Source organism: Stylophora pistillata, chromosome 11, assembly GCF_964205215.1.
Source record: "Stylophora pistillata chromosome 11, jaStyPist1.2, whole genome shotgun sequence".
NCBI classification, from domain to species: domain Eukaryota; kingdom Metazoa; phylum Cnidaria; class Anthozoa; order Scleractinia; family Pocilloporidae; genus Stylophora; species Stylophora pistillata.
In genome coordinates this window covers 7,615,001-7,630,816 of record NC_142529.1, presented here as the reverse complement: position 1 = coordinate 7,630,816, position 15,816 = coordinate 7,615,001, and the positions used below count along the sequence as shown (strand labels likewise).

At 38.0% G+C, this 15,816-nt stretch overlaps 2 long non-coding RNA genes across 5 annotated transcripts in view; one reads left to right on the top strand and one right to left on the bottom strand.

The window, feature by feature from the left end:
• LOC111334142 (uncharacterized) lies at positions 1-14,442 on the top strand. 3 transcript variants are annotated; one of them, XR_015992904.1, is made up of 8 exons: positions 28-93; positions 174-248; positions 4,133-4,168; positions 8,436-8,546; positions 9,345-9,844; positions 11,592-11,798; positions 12,792-12,888; positions 13,210-14,442. It is a non-coding gene; the product is annotated as an uncharacterized LOC111334142 (long non-coding RNA). The 3 variants fall into 3 exon arrangements; XR_015992902.1 differs by lacking the exon at positions 4,133-4,168 and having other exon boundaries at positions 1-93; positions 13,210-13,637; XR_015992903.1 differs by lacking the exons at positions 4,133-4,168; positions 8,436-8,546; positions 9,345-9,844; ... (1 more) ...; positions 12,792-12,888; positions 13,210-14,442 and adding an exon at positions 3,719-3,891 and having other exon boundaries at positions 1-93.
• The window catches only part of LOC111334143 (uncharacterized), an 11,024-nt gene continuing 8,389 nt past the window's right edge, over positions 13,182-15,816 (bottom strand). Inside the window, exons 2-4 of one of the 2 annotated variants that reach the window (XR_002695214.2) lie at positions 14,478-14,527; positions 13,724-13,843; positions 13,182-13,610 (exon numbers count right to left, since the gene is read on the bottom strand). This is a non-coding gene — a long non-coding RNA (uncharacterized LOC111334143). Of the gene's footprint in view, positions 13,844-14,477; positions 14,528-15,816 lie in introns of both variants that reach the window. The other variant, XR_002695213.2, reaches the window with a different exon arrangement.

Genomic DNA, 15,816 nt, shown 5'->3' with positions numbered 1-15,816 from the left:
CAGGGAGTCTATATGGAGACTGGGTAACAGGGAGTCTATATGGAGACTGCCATGAATTACTTGCCCAAACGACGTAGTTCTGCTTCTGCAAGAGTACGTTTCGTATCATAATGTTCCGAAAGTTCTACTAATTCATTTAAAATATTTTACGACTAAATTTACTCTGCTTTCAGTTTGGAAATGGGAAATTATTCAAGGCAGAATGCAAGCGAGGGCTACTATCAGAAGAATTGTTTGCATCTAACACGGTAAGATTTGTGCGCATATTTGACTTTGATTTTTAGTTTTATGCTAAATGTGGCGCCATAAGGCCGAGTGAGATTCCACAGATACTCTCTTGGACTAATTCTTTGGACAATGCCTGGAAAAACTGTACGCCATTTTGAATTAACTATGGCAAGAGCTAAGCCCGCACGTGTATTTTAATATTTTACCTTAAGCCTTTGCTCAAGTAAAAACATAGGCATGCTACACATGCAGGAGTTGTTTTATTTTTGGATATGTGGTTTGAAATGGGACACTAAGCAACTGATGCTGGTGTCTGAATAATTGTTGGCAAAAATAAACCGCGGCAAGAGTAGCATATAACCCCATACATTAATTATGCATTCAGACTGGCTAGTAGACTTTGTTTTTAAAGTTTTGTCGTGAATGACAAAGAAGTGGAATGCATAATTAATGTATGGGGTACTCTTTCCATAAACTGCATTGATACCATGCTTCCTGCAGTCCCCTCCACAGCCTTATTCGAACTTGTCAGGCAACGCTCTCTCTCCAACGTTGCATTACGTGACCAAACAGTGACCTGCTCGTGGGCTACAATAATGCTCACTGCTGCCTCTTCAATTTGTCAGAGACAAAGTCGTAATTTATTGTTCTGGCTGTAAAGGGCCAGAATCAGTAATTCTGTTTGGTTTTTCCTGTGTAGGAAAATGCACAATAGGTGTTACGTAGCACTTTTTAATTGGCTTTAAGCATTGTGGTGGCCTAGGAACAAGGCTAAGTTTTGGTATTGAGTATCAGTCAGGCTTAAAGTGCTGGGCCGATAACCAAGCTTGTTACAGTTTGTACTCATCTTTCGAGTGAACTTAAATATATTTAATTAAAGTGCAAACCTGATACTGTGAATCACTTCTATTGTTAACATACTGATGAAAACAACAACCCTTGGGAACAGTAAAAGTTCACTGGCTGATTAATTAAATTTGATTAATTAAAACAATTCTCTTACGTAAACGTTGGCGATTGAATCCGTCAGTAGATTAAAATAATGGACAAGACAACTATACTTTTCTAGCAAAAAAAAAAAAACTTGTGGAAGTCACTACCACATACCTTTAATTTCAATCAGTCAAAAAACTTATGGTCCATAAAATGCTTTCTGTGATATATTGTTCCGAGGCGAAAAAAACTTAAGAGGTTTGTTATTAGATGTAAGTAGGACAAATCCTTATAAACAAAGTCATCACGTTCAAATGCAAATTTTTATTGAGCACCCCCGCATTTCCTCTAGCACTTTTAGTATTTCTAAATTGTCATGGATGACATTAGTCTCCTTTGCAGCCGTTGTTTGGGCTCGTCACGCAATGCTCCCTCCCCCACCAACCGGCTGCTTAAACCTGAGCCACATTCCTTTCCCTTTGTTTAGATATAACGGTGACTGCACGTGATAATGCACGTTTGCACCAATCACACGTCACCTTTGGTTTCACGATAAAACCAATCAAATTTCGATGACGTAAGTTTCCCTCGTAAATTCATCGGCACTTTCTGGAGAAGTTGCCAGTCATCTCAGAAATTTCCCATGGATTTAACTCCGAAGAAATTGGTAGAAAGTAGTTCAAGATGCTTCGTTTGTTCCTTGATTTCACTCACAAAGGATAAAATTTACATTTTCAGTAAAAGTTCATTTGATGTTGCTGAACTAATTAGTTCTTTGCTCACTGTTGATGTGCATCGCTACACAGAGAACAACAAATTGTTTGTTTGTAGAGACAAATGCTACCAGGTTTTTTTTATAAAGTTTAAGAAGGCATCGGATAAACTGAAAGAAATCAAGAAAGAAATAGAAGAGGTCTTCAATACAAGAAAAAAACCCAGGGCAAAGAGACTGCTGCAAACAGACCAGGAGAATAATGTTGGTGAACAAGAGCTCTTTGACAGGATTCTGAACGCGATAACACCTACACGAGGAAAAGCATCGAAGTCGCTACGATTTTCTGATATCACTTGTACTAATGTTTACCACGCTGACTCCAATACTTTGCAGGTAATTGACCTGATCCTCCATAAGACTTAGGAGCGGAGAAACAATAACAACAATATGCCCAGCAAGATTGTTGATGTGATTGCACACGAGTGGAAGAACCTGTTAAATCAAGGATTTTCCAAACCCTGTAGGCAAGTTTACCAATACATCTTTTTTTTTGCAACAGAATTTTCTCAATTGTCAGCTTCTGGTGATCATTTAAACTTGGAATTTTGAATTTGGAAGCGGTTGAAACAAAAGCTTCTTCGAGAGAGGCCATTTTCTCTGCTCAATGAGCCGCTGATAGAACATGAGTTTTGATTGGACGACTAATCTTGGCAGGACTTACTCAGAATTATATGAGGGAAATCGTGATTGGCTAAAACCAGGGAAAGGAATGCGGCTCAGGTTTAAGCAGCCAGCTGTGAAGGAGACTAGGATGACATCAAATTGTTCCAAAGTCTTAATCTCCATAAACTCTCCATGTTAACAAACAATGAAAAGTACTCGACGATGATTTTGCTAAAACAGCAAAGCCTTCAATTACAACCAATTCAATTGAATCTGCTGAACAGCAAATCTGGCCAGAGTATAGGCTCTGTGGCCTCTTGTTCAGTAACAGATAGTTAGCCCAAAATATTATTCCATATAATTTTGCAGTAGAAAGCTCTATTTTATCTCTAACAGCCTCTGGACAAAGATATTTTCTGGTCTCTGTTCTTCAAACAAGTGAAAATAGATTGAACGAAGAGAAAATTATCATTTTTCAAAGCATAACAACATGGGCTTCTTATTGGTTGTTGCCTATTTGGACTTTGCCCTGTGCATGCGAAATACGTGATAAAATGTGGGTTGTTTACAGGAAATTGACATGCAGTGGGGTAAAGTCCAAGGTAGCTAAAAGCTAATTTTATTGGTAGAAAATGTCTAACCATGTGAGAGTTGCATGGAAAATTGACTAACTGTACCATTATGTTCCTTGTGAAATATTTTTCAGTGAAGTAGTATTATGTCATAAAATTTATTTTGTTAACTGGAAAATGGCATTTCATCTGAGAAAGTCTGGTCCATACTGGCGAGTAAAAAGTAAACACACAATTGTTGCAGGAAAGTATTGTCTAGTAAACAATATTTAAGTCGGGGAGAACTTGTAGAAGCAAAGAAACAGATATTTTTCAATGCAGAAAGTAATTATAACTTGGTGGTCTTTTCAACCTTTGCAAAAAGAGCAGCCACAAGGCAAAAAACAAGTTTATCAATCAAATATGATTTATGCAAATGCCTTGCGCAAGTTTTACTAGAGTCAGCAAAACTAGCCTTTCCAAAACAACACACTCTGATGCTAAATTTGTGTTATGCTTTTAGCTGACAGTGTGTGTGTTATAAGTGAAGGAGCGGTACACAAAATATGCACGTGTTAACTTGCAATTGGTAGAAAAAGTTCCCTGATGACCTTTCTAATCCCAACAGATCATAGTGATAAAGTCCTCAAGATGGACAGCCATTACACTGGGTAGATGAATCACAATACTTGTAGATGTCATTCTTATCTTGTTCTTTAAGTGAATTCAAAATGGAATTCATATTTAGCATTGAAATATCCCTCATTCAAGAAAACGAAATAAAGTAAGCGTGGGACTGCATCAACACTAGGTAAACTTCCCCTTTCCTTTAATTATTCTTCTACTTCAAAAGCACAAGATTATGGGAGCACTAGTTTAACGGCCCTCTTGTTATATCATTCTTTGGCTTCGTGAGTGTGGGACTGCAGATGCACTGGTTTAACTGCCATAACATTTCATTATTCTTTGACTTCTTGAAAACTTGAATACGGGACCTCAGGTTTAAATGTCCTCTCTTTCAATATTATTTTTTGACATCAAGATCAGAGGAGCAGTCCAGTCATAACAGTCAACAGTGGTGGGTATTCTGAAGTTGCTCCCATTAACATCTCAAATATTTGATTCAAAATTTTTGTCATGTTCCACTCAGTCTCTTGTAGAACAAAGAATAACCATAGACATACAATGATCACAACTCCACGGTTTTCCCAACGCGACTAATACATTTCCTTAATTCGTGAACCGCTCTCCCCAAGTCACACTTTGATTCACTGAAATTTGAAAATCTGTCAAATCACAAATTAGCAAGAATGCTATGATTGGTGTGACATCTAAAAAAAGTACTACAATCTGATAGGTATGTGATACACCAAAAAAATTGCACCAATCACATTGCTTTGAGATACACCAAAAAAAAATGCAGCAATCAGATTGTTGAGAGATACACCAAATTGCGCCAATCAGATTACACTATACCAAAACACACCACTCTAAATGCTCACATATGGGTAGTTTTTTTTCTTTTTTTTAACTAACTCAATTTTTTTTGTTTGTTTTTGAAGAAATTCAAATAGTATTCTTTTTAAATCCAGTGCATTGCTTATTGATAGCCCATGCTTCATTGTGCAAATAGTATCGGACTTAAAAAGACAATGGCAAAAGAATAAATTGCCTCAGGACTATGCTAGAATATTATGGGTGTATGCAGAAGTTGTACAATCCATAGTTTTAGGTTGAAACAAAAATCACCATTGGCGACAAAATTGTTGACACATTGCCCTTTTGAACTCCCCCTGTTATTTAAAAAAATTTTGCCCTTGTTAAAGTTAACCTATTCATCCCTCTACCCCTCCCCCCCCCCCACAAAACAATGTTGTGTTGTGATTCCATGTAATTTTGTCTACATGCAGGGAACTTTGAATAGGGGAGGGGGGTTCATGTCAGTGATCTAGAGAGTGGTAGAAACAGGAGTGTTATTCTACACATAGATAAGACTCTTCAAACATGATGTGTCAACTAATTTTGATGCTGATTGTAGTCTTTTACACCTTTGTCACATAATTATGTAAGTTGCCATGTGTTCAGTTGAAAACAACTGACGGACAGACTCATATCTTACTATTTGGCTGTATGATCATATGATTAACCTACTGAGTAACCCATTCTATGATCAAATGATCAAAGCAGTTGTTGAATGACTGACTATTTGAGCCACCTTCTTAAAATTGGCGTGTCTTACTGACTATGAGTGAATGCTTGTGGACCAATTTTATAGTAGGCCGTTTTCGATATATTAAAATTCAAACTTGGCTCCAAGGCTTGGGGGAATAAAACAAAAGAAATCACATCAAGGTTGAAGATTGAATCAATAATTTCCTTTTTTTTAATTCCCCAAAGCCTTAAAGCCTGGTTAGAATTTTGATGTATTGAAAATGGCCTGTTGAATGACTTACTGACTGTGTATTGTTACTGTTATGATAGCAAAGTGCAGTACTTGAATTTTTGATAAAATGAAAAACTGTCTGACCAACTGTCGATTGACTGATCTAGTGATTAACCGAGTGACGACTGTCTAACCACCTGTCTGACTGACCCAATGATCAACTGAGTGGCTGTATGACTGACTGACTGACCTAGTAATCGACTGAGTGACTGACTGTCTGACTGACTGACCTAGTGGCTGACTGATTGACTGAGTGACTGACAGACTCAGATGATTGATTGACTGAGTGACTGACCTAGTTGTTGACTTAGACTGACTAACCTAGTTATTGACTTACTGACTGACCTAGTTATTGACTTATTGACCGACTGACCTAGTTATTGATGTACTGACTGACCTAGGAACTGACTAATCAACTGTCTGTCTGACCTAGTTATTGACTTACTGACTGACCTAGGAACTGACTAATCAACTGTCTGTCTGACCTAGTTATTGATGTACTGACTGACCTAGGAACTGACTAATCAACTGCCTGTCTGACCTAGTTATTGACTTACTGACTGACCTAGGAACTGACTAATCAACTGACTGTCTGACCTAGTTATTGATGTACTGACTGACCTAGGAACTGACTAATCAACTGTCTGTCTGACCTAGTTATTGACTTACTGACTGACCTAGGAGCTGACTAAGCAACTGACTGTCTGACCTAGTTATTGACTTACTGACTGACCTAGGAACTGACTAATCAACTGTCTGTCTGACCTAGTTATTGACTTACTGACTGACCTAGGAACTGACTAAGCAACTGACTGTCTGACCTAGTTATTGACTTACTGACTGACCTAGGAACTGACTAATCAACTGTCTGTCTGACCTAGTTATTGACTTACTGACTGACCTAGGAACTGACTAAGCAACTGACTGTCTGACCTAGTTATTGACTTACTGACTGACCTAGGAACTGACTAATCAACTGTCTGTCTGACCTAGTTATTGACTTACTGACTGACCTAGGAACTGACTAATCAACTGTCTGTCTGACCTAGTTATTGACTTACTGACTGACCTAGGAACTGACTAAGCAACTGACTGTCTGACCTAGTTATTGACTTACTGACTGACCTAGGAACTGACTAATCAACTGTCTGTCTGACCTAGTTATTGACTTACTGACTGACCTAGGAACTGACTAAGCAACTGACTGTCTGACCTAGTTATTGACTTACTGACTGACCTAGGAACTGACTAATCAACTGTCTGTCTGACCTAGTTATTGACTTACTGACTGACCTAGGAACTGACTAATCAACTGTCTGTCTGACCTAGTTATTGACTTACTGACTGACCTAGGAACTGACTAATCAACTGACTGTCTGACCTAGTTATTGACTTACTGACTGACCTAGGAACTGACTAATCAACTGTCTGTCTGACCTAGTTATTGACTTACTGACTGACCTAGGAACTGACTAAGCAACTGACTGTCTGACCTAGTTATTGATGTACTGACTGACCTAGGAACTGACTAATCAACTGTCTGTCTGACCTAGTTATTGACTTACTGACTGACCTAGGAACTGACTAATCAACTGTCTGTCTGACCTAGTTATTGACTTACTGACTGACCTAGGAACTGACTAATCAACTGTCTGTCTGACCTAGTTATTGATGTACTGACTGACCTAGGAACTGACTAATCAACTGTCTGTCTGACCTAGTTATTGACTTACTGACTGACCTAGGAACTGACTAATCAACCGACTGTCTGACCTAGTTATTGACTTACTGACTGACCTAGGAACTGACTAATCAACTGTCTGTCTGACCTAGTTATTGATGTACTGACTGACCTAGGAACTGACTAATCAACTGACTGTCTGACCTAGTTATTGATGTACTGACTGACCTAGGAACTGACTAATCAACTGTCTGTCTGACCTAGTTATTGACTTACTGACTGACCTAGGAACTGACTAAGCAACTGACTGTCTGACCTAGTTATTGACTTACTGACTGACCTAGGAACTGACTAATCAACTGACTGTCTGACCTAGTTATTGACTTACTGACTGACCTAGCAACTGACTAATCAACTGTCTGTCTGACCTAGTTATTGACTTACTGACTGACCTAGGAACTGACTAATCAACTGTCTGTCTGACCTAGTTATTGATGTACTGACTGACCTAGGAACTGACTAATCAACTGACTGTCTGACCTAGTTATTGACTTACTGACTGACCTAGGAACTGACTAATCAACTGTCTGTCTGACCTAGTTATTGATGTACTGACTGACCTAGGAACTGACTAATCAACTGTCTGTCTGACCTAGTTATTGATGTACTGACTGACCTAGGAACTGACTAAGCAACTGACTGTCTGACCTAGTTATTAACTTACTGACTGACCTAGGAACTGACTAATCAACTGTCTGTCTGACCTAGTTATTGACTTACTGACTGACCTAGGAACTGACTAATCAACTGTCTGTCTGACCTAGTTATTGACTTACTGACTGACCTAGGAACTGACTAATCAACTGTCTGTCTGACCTAGTTATTGACTTACTGACTGACCTAGGAACTGACTAAGCAACTGACTGTCTGACCTAGTTATTGACTTACTTACTGACTTAGGAACTGACTAATCAACTGTCTGTCTGACCTAGTTATTGATGTACTGACTGACCTAGGAACTGACTAATCAACTGACTGTCTGTCCTAGTAGCAAATTCTCTGGACTAACATCATAAGAATTGCATGGCAGGCAGTGAGGAGAACTGCTGATTAGATCTTGGGAGTGGGTTCAATGATCATTAAACATTTTTTCTATAACCCCCATATCTTGTTGGTAACTTCATTTGGCTTATAGTTTCATATTCTTCTCTTTTTGAAAAGGAGTATACTGATGGAAGATTAAGTGGACCAGCCCCAGGTAGCAGGATGTGGCCATCATTTTCAAGCAATGGTTGGTTTACTTAATTGCAACCCAGCCCTTGGGTGAACCAGGTAAACAAAACTCTTGTATAGGCCAAGATCAGTGCTAAGTTCACCTGAGATGTGCAATCTATCTAAAGAACCATTCTGGATTCTCACTCTTCACAAGATATCAATTGGTGCCCTTTATCATGTGTTGGAACAAAAGAGGTTCATTTTAGGCCTGACCCCCTCTCTCAAACTTGGGCTGTTTCTTTTTCCTTCCTCACTCTTTCCACCTCCTCCACCCATGTCCTCAGCTCTGCTGGTACAATATGACAAATGATAATGACCAATTCACTTTGGAAACAAGAGAAACTTTCTTTAGATTAGTTTTCCATTTTTCTTGTGAACAAAATTATGGATTATCACAGTAACAAATATCTGCAACTGACTCGGAGTAATGATCATATCTTCCCTGAATAATCATCAAATTGTGCAATTGGGAAAGGATGCTGTTAAAATCCACAACCCTTGTGATACCAAACTGAGGCTCTACCAATTGAGCTATGAAACTTCAAGTTGTAAATTAAGGGCTTTGTCTTGTCTTGAAGACTTTTGGAAATTCAGTCGGGATATTATCACCTCAGACTTCTTACACTTCTAAGGCAAATTACATCAGTAACCAAAAAGTAAATAAAAAGAACTTAAAATTAATGTTTAAATTCCCAACTAGTTTAAGAACTATGTCTAAGTTGATTTGCAAGGTAGTAGAACTTGGCATGAATTTCCCATCATGAAAAGGCAAGATAATTGCTTGTTTTTTCGGGTGAAACAGCATGCATTTTTAGCTCACTAAACTCGTGATGCACTGTTTTCGCTACATTCTAGGACATTTTAGAAATTGGACTGTCTTGCTGGGCTAAATGGATATTGAACTGTATACAAGAGATTGGTGACTAACAGCTGACCAGCAATGGTGTCAGCTCCACCCACAAAGTCTCTTCCTCAGTCTTGATCTGGGATGCTAAGACTTGGTCCCCAAAAAACAAAGAGAAGTGTGTGAAATCTGTTTCAGAAACTGGACTGTCTTGTTGTGCTAAATGGATCTTGAACTGTATGCAAGAGAAAGGTGACTAACAACTGACCTGTACTGGAGTCAGCTTCACCCACACAGTCTCTTTTTCAGTCTTGGTCTAGGATGCTAAGACTTGGTCCCCAAACAACAAAGAGAAGTGTGTGAAATCTGTTTTGGAAACTGGACTGTCTTGCTGCGCTGAAAGGATCTTGAACTGTGTACAAGAGATAGGTGGCTAACAGTTGATCTGGAGTGGAGTCAGATTCACCCAACAAATCTTTCTGAGATGCAAAGATTTGGTCCACGAAAAAAGGTAAAAAGCTATGTTGGGATCTGGTCTTTAATTCTTTTGTGGATTGATTGGGTGAATTTTTTTTCCAGCCATTGGAGACTACATGAGGAATTGTCTTTGATAGGTACAGCAAAGTTCCACTCACTTTGCCAACAATAAAAAAAAGACATGTAAACAATAGGAGTTTCTTTGCATTCAACACAGTATTGTGCAACTCAATTTGAAAGTTACCATAAAGATTGAATATTGAGATATTATTTTGTTTGTATTCCTGGATTCAAATATCATGTTAGGATGCACACTAAACAGTCAACTACACGAATGATGTATCTAATTAAAATTAATAAAATTAATTAATTTTTTTATTATTCTCTAGAGTAGGGCAATTTTCATTGCCAGGTTTCCAAAGTAATCTAGGCTTGTAGAAGTGTAATTTATTTCACCATATTTTGAGTCGTTTTTGACACCCTTGAACCAACCCTTGCTGGAGGAATAATGTAAATTGGTGAAATAAATTATGTTTGTTGTAGACGATACTGGGGAGGGAAAACTTGGGCTTTGTTTTGCTGGGTATGTTCTGCTGGCCTCATAGAACCCCTACCCTATTATAGTTTATTCTGTGGTTAATTATAGACCCCATCTTTGTCATATTTGGGCAAATGAAATTATTGCAAACCCAACTGCTTATACATCTACTTTATAAAGCCTTTTAAGAAGGTCAAATTTTTTAATTCCTCCAAATCAGAATTTTCCTTCCCCCAGAACCCTGAGAATGTGCGTTTCTATTCTAGTAACTCTTTTGATATAATTCTTAATACAACTCCATTAGAGACAATCCAGTTGTGAAAATGTGACCCCAACCAGTGGCACATCCCTATTAGCCTTTTACCAGGAAGTTACCCTTCCTCGGAGACGATACTAGAGACTGTTTATGCGTAAATTCATGTACTGTAGGATACTGGTAAGGTGTTACTGACATGTTTGTCATAAATGAAGGGTGCGGGAAGAAAGTCCTTTTCTGAAAACGTTGATTGGGGAATCTCCCATGATGAACTCTTGAGTATGTCTCCCCAATGAACATTGATAAGGGAATCCCCCATGATGAACTCCTGAGTATGTCTCCCTAATGAACACTGATAGGGGAATCCCCCATGATGAACTCCTGAGTGTCTCCCTAATGAACACTGATAGGGGAATCCCCCATAATGAACTCCTGAGTATGTCTCCCTAATGAACACTGATAGGGGAATTCCCCATAATGAACTCCTATGTCTCCCTAATGAACATTGATAGGGGAATCCCCCATGATGAACTCCTGAGTATGTCTCCCTAGCGAACATTGATAGGGGAATCCCCCATGATGAACTCCTGAGTATGTCTCCCTAAAGAACACGGATAGGGGAATCCCCCATAATGAACTCCTGAGTATGTCTCCCTAACGAACATTGATATGGGAATCCCCCATGATGAACTCCTGAGTAAGTCTCCCTAATGAACATTGATAGGGGAATCCCCATAATGAATTCCTGAGTATGTCTCCCTAATGAACATTGATAGGGGAATCCCCCATAATGAACTCCTGAGTGTGCCTTTTTAATGAACATTGAACAGTCGCAGATTACAGATTAATCTCTTGACACTTTTGGAAATAGCAAATTCACTCCTCTTTGTTAAGATACATGCTCATTAAAGAAAATGATGTTACATGTAGCACTATATTCTTTGTAAAATCGGCATGGCTCATTATCGTGTTTTTTTTTATTTCCAGATTTAGGAAGCACTCACGCTTCAAAGCGAGACATCCGGTCATGTGAACATCTAGCCTCATCGCGTCCCTGTTGGATTGAAGAAGCTATACCTATGAGAAGTTCGTTGATGCAATTTAAAGTACTCCAACCTGAAAATTTTAAATAGCTCATCTCGTCATGAAATTCAAGCAAGAGAGGGTTGGACCTAAAGGACATCTGAGAGGAAGGTAACAGTTTGCTTGTAATGTCTTGGTATTTCTATAGATTTGTGATTTTGTTAGCCAATATTAAGCCTTTAACCCTCTACGAGGAAGCCAATTAACTTAATGGTCGCACTCACAAACCAAACTTTTTTTTTTTTTTTTCAGTTAGGCTTTTTTTTGGGCAGAGAACGTCTAAGCTCATCCGATTTCTTCTTGGTCATTAGTCTTTGTTGTTTTTGTCTTTCTCTCAGGCCTTATGCGATCGACACTGCTCAGATGAGGTCATAGGATGTATTTCTAAAAGCAAAAGCCAAAATGCTAGAAAAAGCAATATTTTTGCGTCTCAACGTTTCAAGAAAATCCTTTAACTCGAGCATTCATTTTATCCTTTCCTATTAATAATGGTAATTGAACTGAGTGGAGTGCAATTTGGGCTGAAATCATACGCGTGATTTCAAAATCGAACGAGCGCGCAGTGCGAGTTCGATTTGAAATCACAAGTATGATTTCAGACCAAAATTGCACGACACGAGGTTCAATTACCACTTTATTACATCCGTTTTGAAATCGCCCGAATACAGAACTTGGTCATTTCAAATATTTTATTGATGCAGTACTGAGCCAGTTTTTAAATAAAAAGCGGAACTGGAAACGCTTTTACATCTTATTTTGTATGCAAAACAGAAAGACTTTGACATCATGTGTCAAAAACTCAGTCAAGCGTAAAATGATGCGATTTAGAGAAAAAAATGGTGCGATTCGTGAATAAATCGCACCAATTAGAGCCAATCAGATTATAGGGACCACGAGTGATTTCAAAATGGATGTAATAAATATATATAAAACGCAGTTAATTACACTAAACCATTGCGCCAAGCGGTCAAACCTGCAAAGCGGGCGAAGAGTTGGCGTGAAAAGCACCTGTTACCTTTTTTGTATTAGCTAACTCACTTTTTATTCTTGTTGGAATCAGAATTTCCATTTCGTCATATAGTTTATATACTCTTTTTCTTCCAGATGAGAATCAGGAAGCGAAGACGAAGTCTGAGAAGTGAAGTAGCCTTGATGACGGTTTGCTTGCAAGTTTTCAAATGAATATCGGGAGCAAATTGGAGTAAGTTGTTAGCCTTAAATTATCGTTTGTGTTAATCCCTGAAATATTGGAGAAGCCAGCTACTTGATTAGCGAGGGACAAGATGCACAAATTAAGCGAAACCTTACTGGACTATCTGTTAGTAGTGAATTTCGTTAGCACATTTACGTTCAACTCTGATGAAGAATGTCATGTTAAGTCAAGCAGGTTGTTTTAGAATGTAGTTAGCCTTTGACTTAGATTTTGTGGATAATTGAAAGAAAATTTTCAATTTTGTTCTGAAGCCCTCTTATAGAATATTAATATCAAAAGAGTAATTGTTGATTTGTCTTTATTTGGCAGGTACACTGCATCTCTGCGGACGGTGGACGGATCGACCCTCAATTTTAGTTTTAATTTTAGAGTACAGTATTACAATACATGTCTATAACTTTAGACATAATATTACAATCTTCCTCCTACTGTGTTATAAAACAGTAATATTACAATAACTTTAGATATAATTTCATCCATCGAACCTCCCCCACCTAACCCACTCTTCAAAGTAATTGATTAAATCTTTTAATAAGTTGTCTACTTTGTGGTACAACCTTTTTTCAAAACGCATGCGTTTATTCTAAGCAAATTTCTGTCTTAATACACATGCGTATCACACCAAATACTCAGACCCCCAATTTTTCCTTCCTTCCAAGGTTGACATTCTTTCTCGACCTCTTACTTGAGATGGTCATTTCTCAGAGCATCTATAAAATAAAAAAATAAAAATTAAACCTTTTCTTCCATGCTGCTCTAGTCTCTAATATTCAATTCACAATAGATCAATCAAATTTTCAAATCCAAACCACTTTCAACCTACCGTAAAAGCTCTTGCACGCGATACTTCTGAATCTGAGCAAATGTCCTCTTCCTTTCCACGCCGTTACTTTCTTGGACATTTTATTTTCTTCTCTCTTTCTCTTGCAATCTCAAGGAAACTCTACAACACAAAAATAATTCATTTCTTTTTTCTCCGTCCTATGTAACTGGCAATAAATCAATAAAATACAAGTCACTACCAAACCAGTTCGAGTGTACTCTTTAAACACGAAGGCGCCCTATAAAAGGAGCCTTAGGTCCCACTGGACCATTTGTCAATCACCCGTCCTGTGATGTAGAACTCTTAGAGTCAAGTCAGCTTGAGCTACAGCTACTCTAAAGCAGTGAACAGCGGGCGCATTCCTCAAAATTGTTTTATGTCTTTATCACAATACAAGAATTTTTGACATTTGTATTTCCTTTCTCCAATGGAAACTGTCTTTATTTGTGGCGGTAAATTTGAGATCGAAGTAGGTGGTTCGCACCTTACCTCATGCCACCATGCTGGTGGAAGTAAACAGTAGATATCTCATTTGTTCGTCTACCAGCCTTTGAATTTGACCCGCACACGTCAACGGTGAGTGACAAATGAGCCTAGGTCTTCCCAGGGAAGACTTCCTTATCTAGCGCGCCTTCGTGCTTAAGATTAATTAACAAAACACAGTACATATTTCAGAGCTTTTAACATTTCTTGTAAAGAAATAAAAACCATTTCTGTTCTGGCCGTTCAATAATGACACATCACATGTACTCACCGGTCTCTTCTCCCTTCACCATCATTTTAAACTTGAGATCTTTACTTTACCTGAAACAAGACAAGTAAGCAACAATCAAAATAACAGTCGACCATTTTACGACTGTGGCAACCAGAGTAAAACAAATTAACATTTACTACAACTGTACGCTCTTTCCCTGCACCATCAAATAGTGATCTAAGCAAACCAGGAGGGCAATAGCAACGATAACGACATGGAAGAAAACATATAAGCAGAATAATAGCTCAGCAAGTGCAATCAACGACTCTGTATATTTCTTAGTTCTCTTAAGAACCCAAGAAACTCGACGACAAATTGGTAACATCTTGGAAGTCTATGATACCTGCACATAAAAGCTCAAGAGCAATTCGGATGTCATTCAACACGATAACAAGAAAAACCTTAGAATGCTAGAGATACTAACGTAACAACCCATTAGAAGAAAATACTTACAATGCGCAAGATACTAACGTAACAATCAATTAGAAGAAAAAACTTGGAATGCGCGATACTTACGTGACAATCCATTGAAAAAAAATACTTAGAATGCGCGAGATACTAACGTAACAATCCATTACAAAAAAAAAATTACAATGCACGAGATTCTAACCCAACAATCGATTACAAGAAAAAACTTAGTGCGCGAGATACTAACGTAACAATCCATTACAAAAAAAAAAACTTAGAATGCGCGAGATACTAACGTAACAATCCATTACAAGAACAAAACTTAGAATGAGCGAGATACTTACGTAACAATCCATTACAAGAAAAAAACTTAGAATGCGCGAGATACTAAGTAAACGTAACAATCGATTATAAAAAAAAACTTAGAATGCGCGTGATACTATCGTAACAATCCATTACTAGAAAAAACTTACAATGCGCGAGATACTAACGTAACAATCGATTATAAGAAAAAACTTACAATGCGCGAGATACTAACGTAACAACCGATTATAAGAAAAAACTTAGAATGCGCGAGATACTAACGTAACAATCGATTATAAGAAAAAACTTAGAATGCGCGAGATACTAACGTAACAACCGATTATAAGAAAAAACTTAGAATGCGCGAGATACTAACGTAACAACCGATTATAAGAAAAAACTTACAATGCGCGAGATACTAAGGTAACAACCGATTATAAGAAAAAACTTACAATGCGCGAGATACTAACGTAACAATCGATTATAAGAAAAAACTTAGAGTGCGCGAGATACTAACGTAACAACCGATTATAAGAAAAAACTTACAATGCGCGAGATACTAACGTAACAACCGATTATAAGAAAAAACTTACAATGCACGAGATACTAACGTAACAATCGATTATAA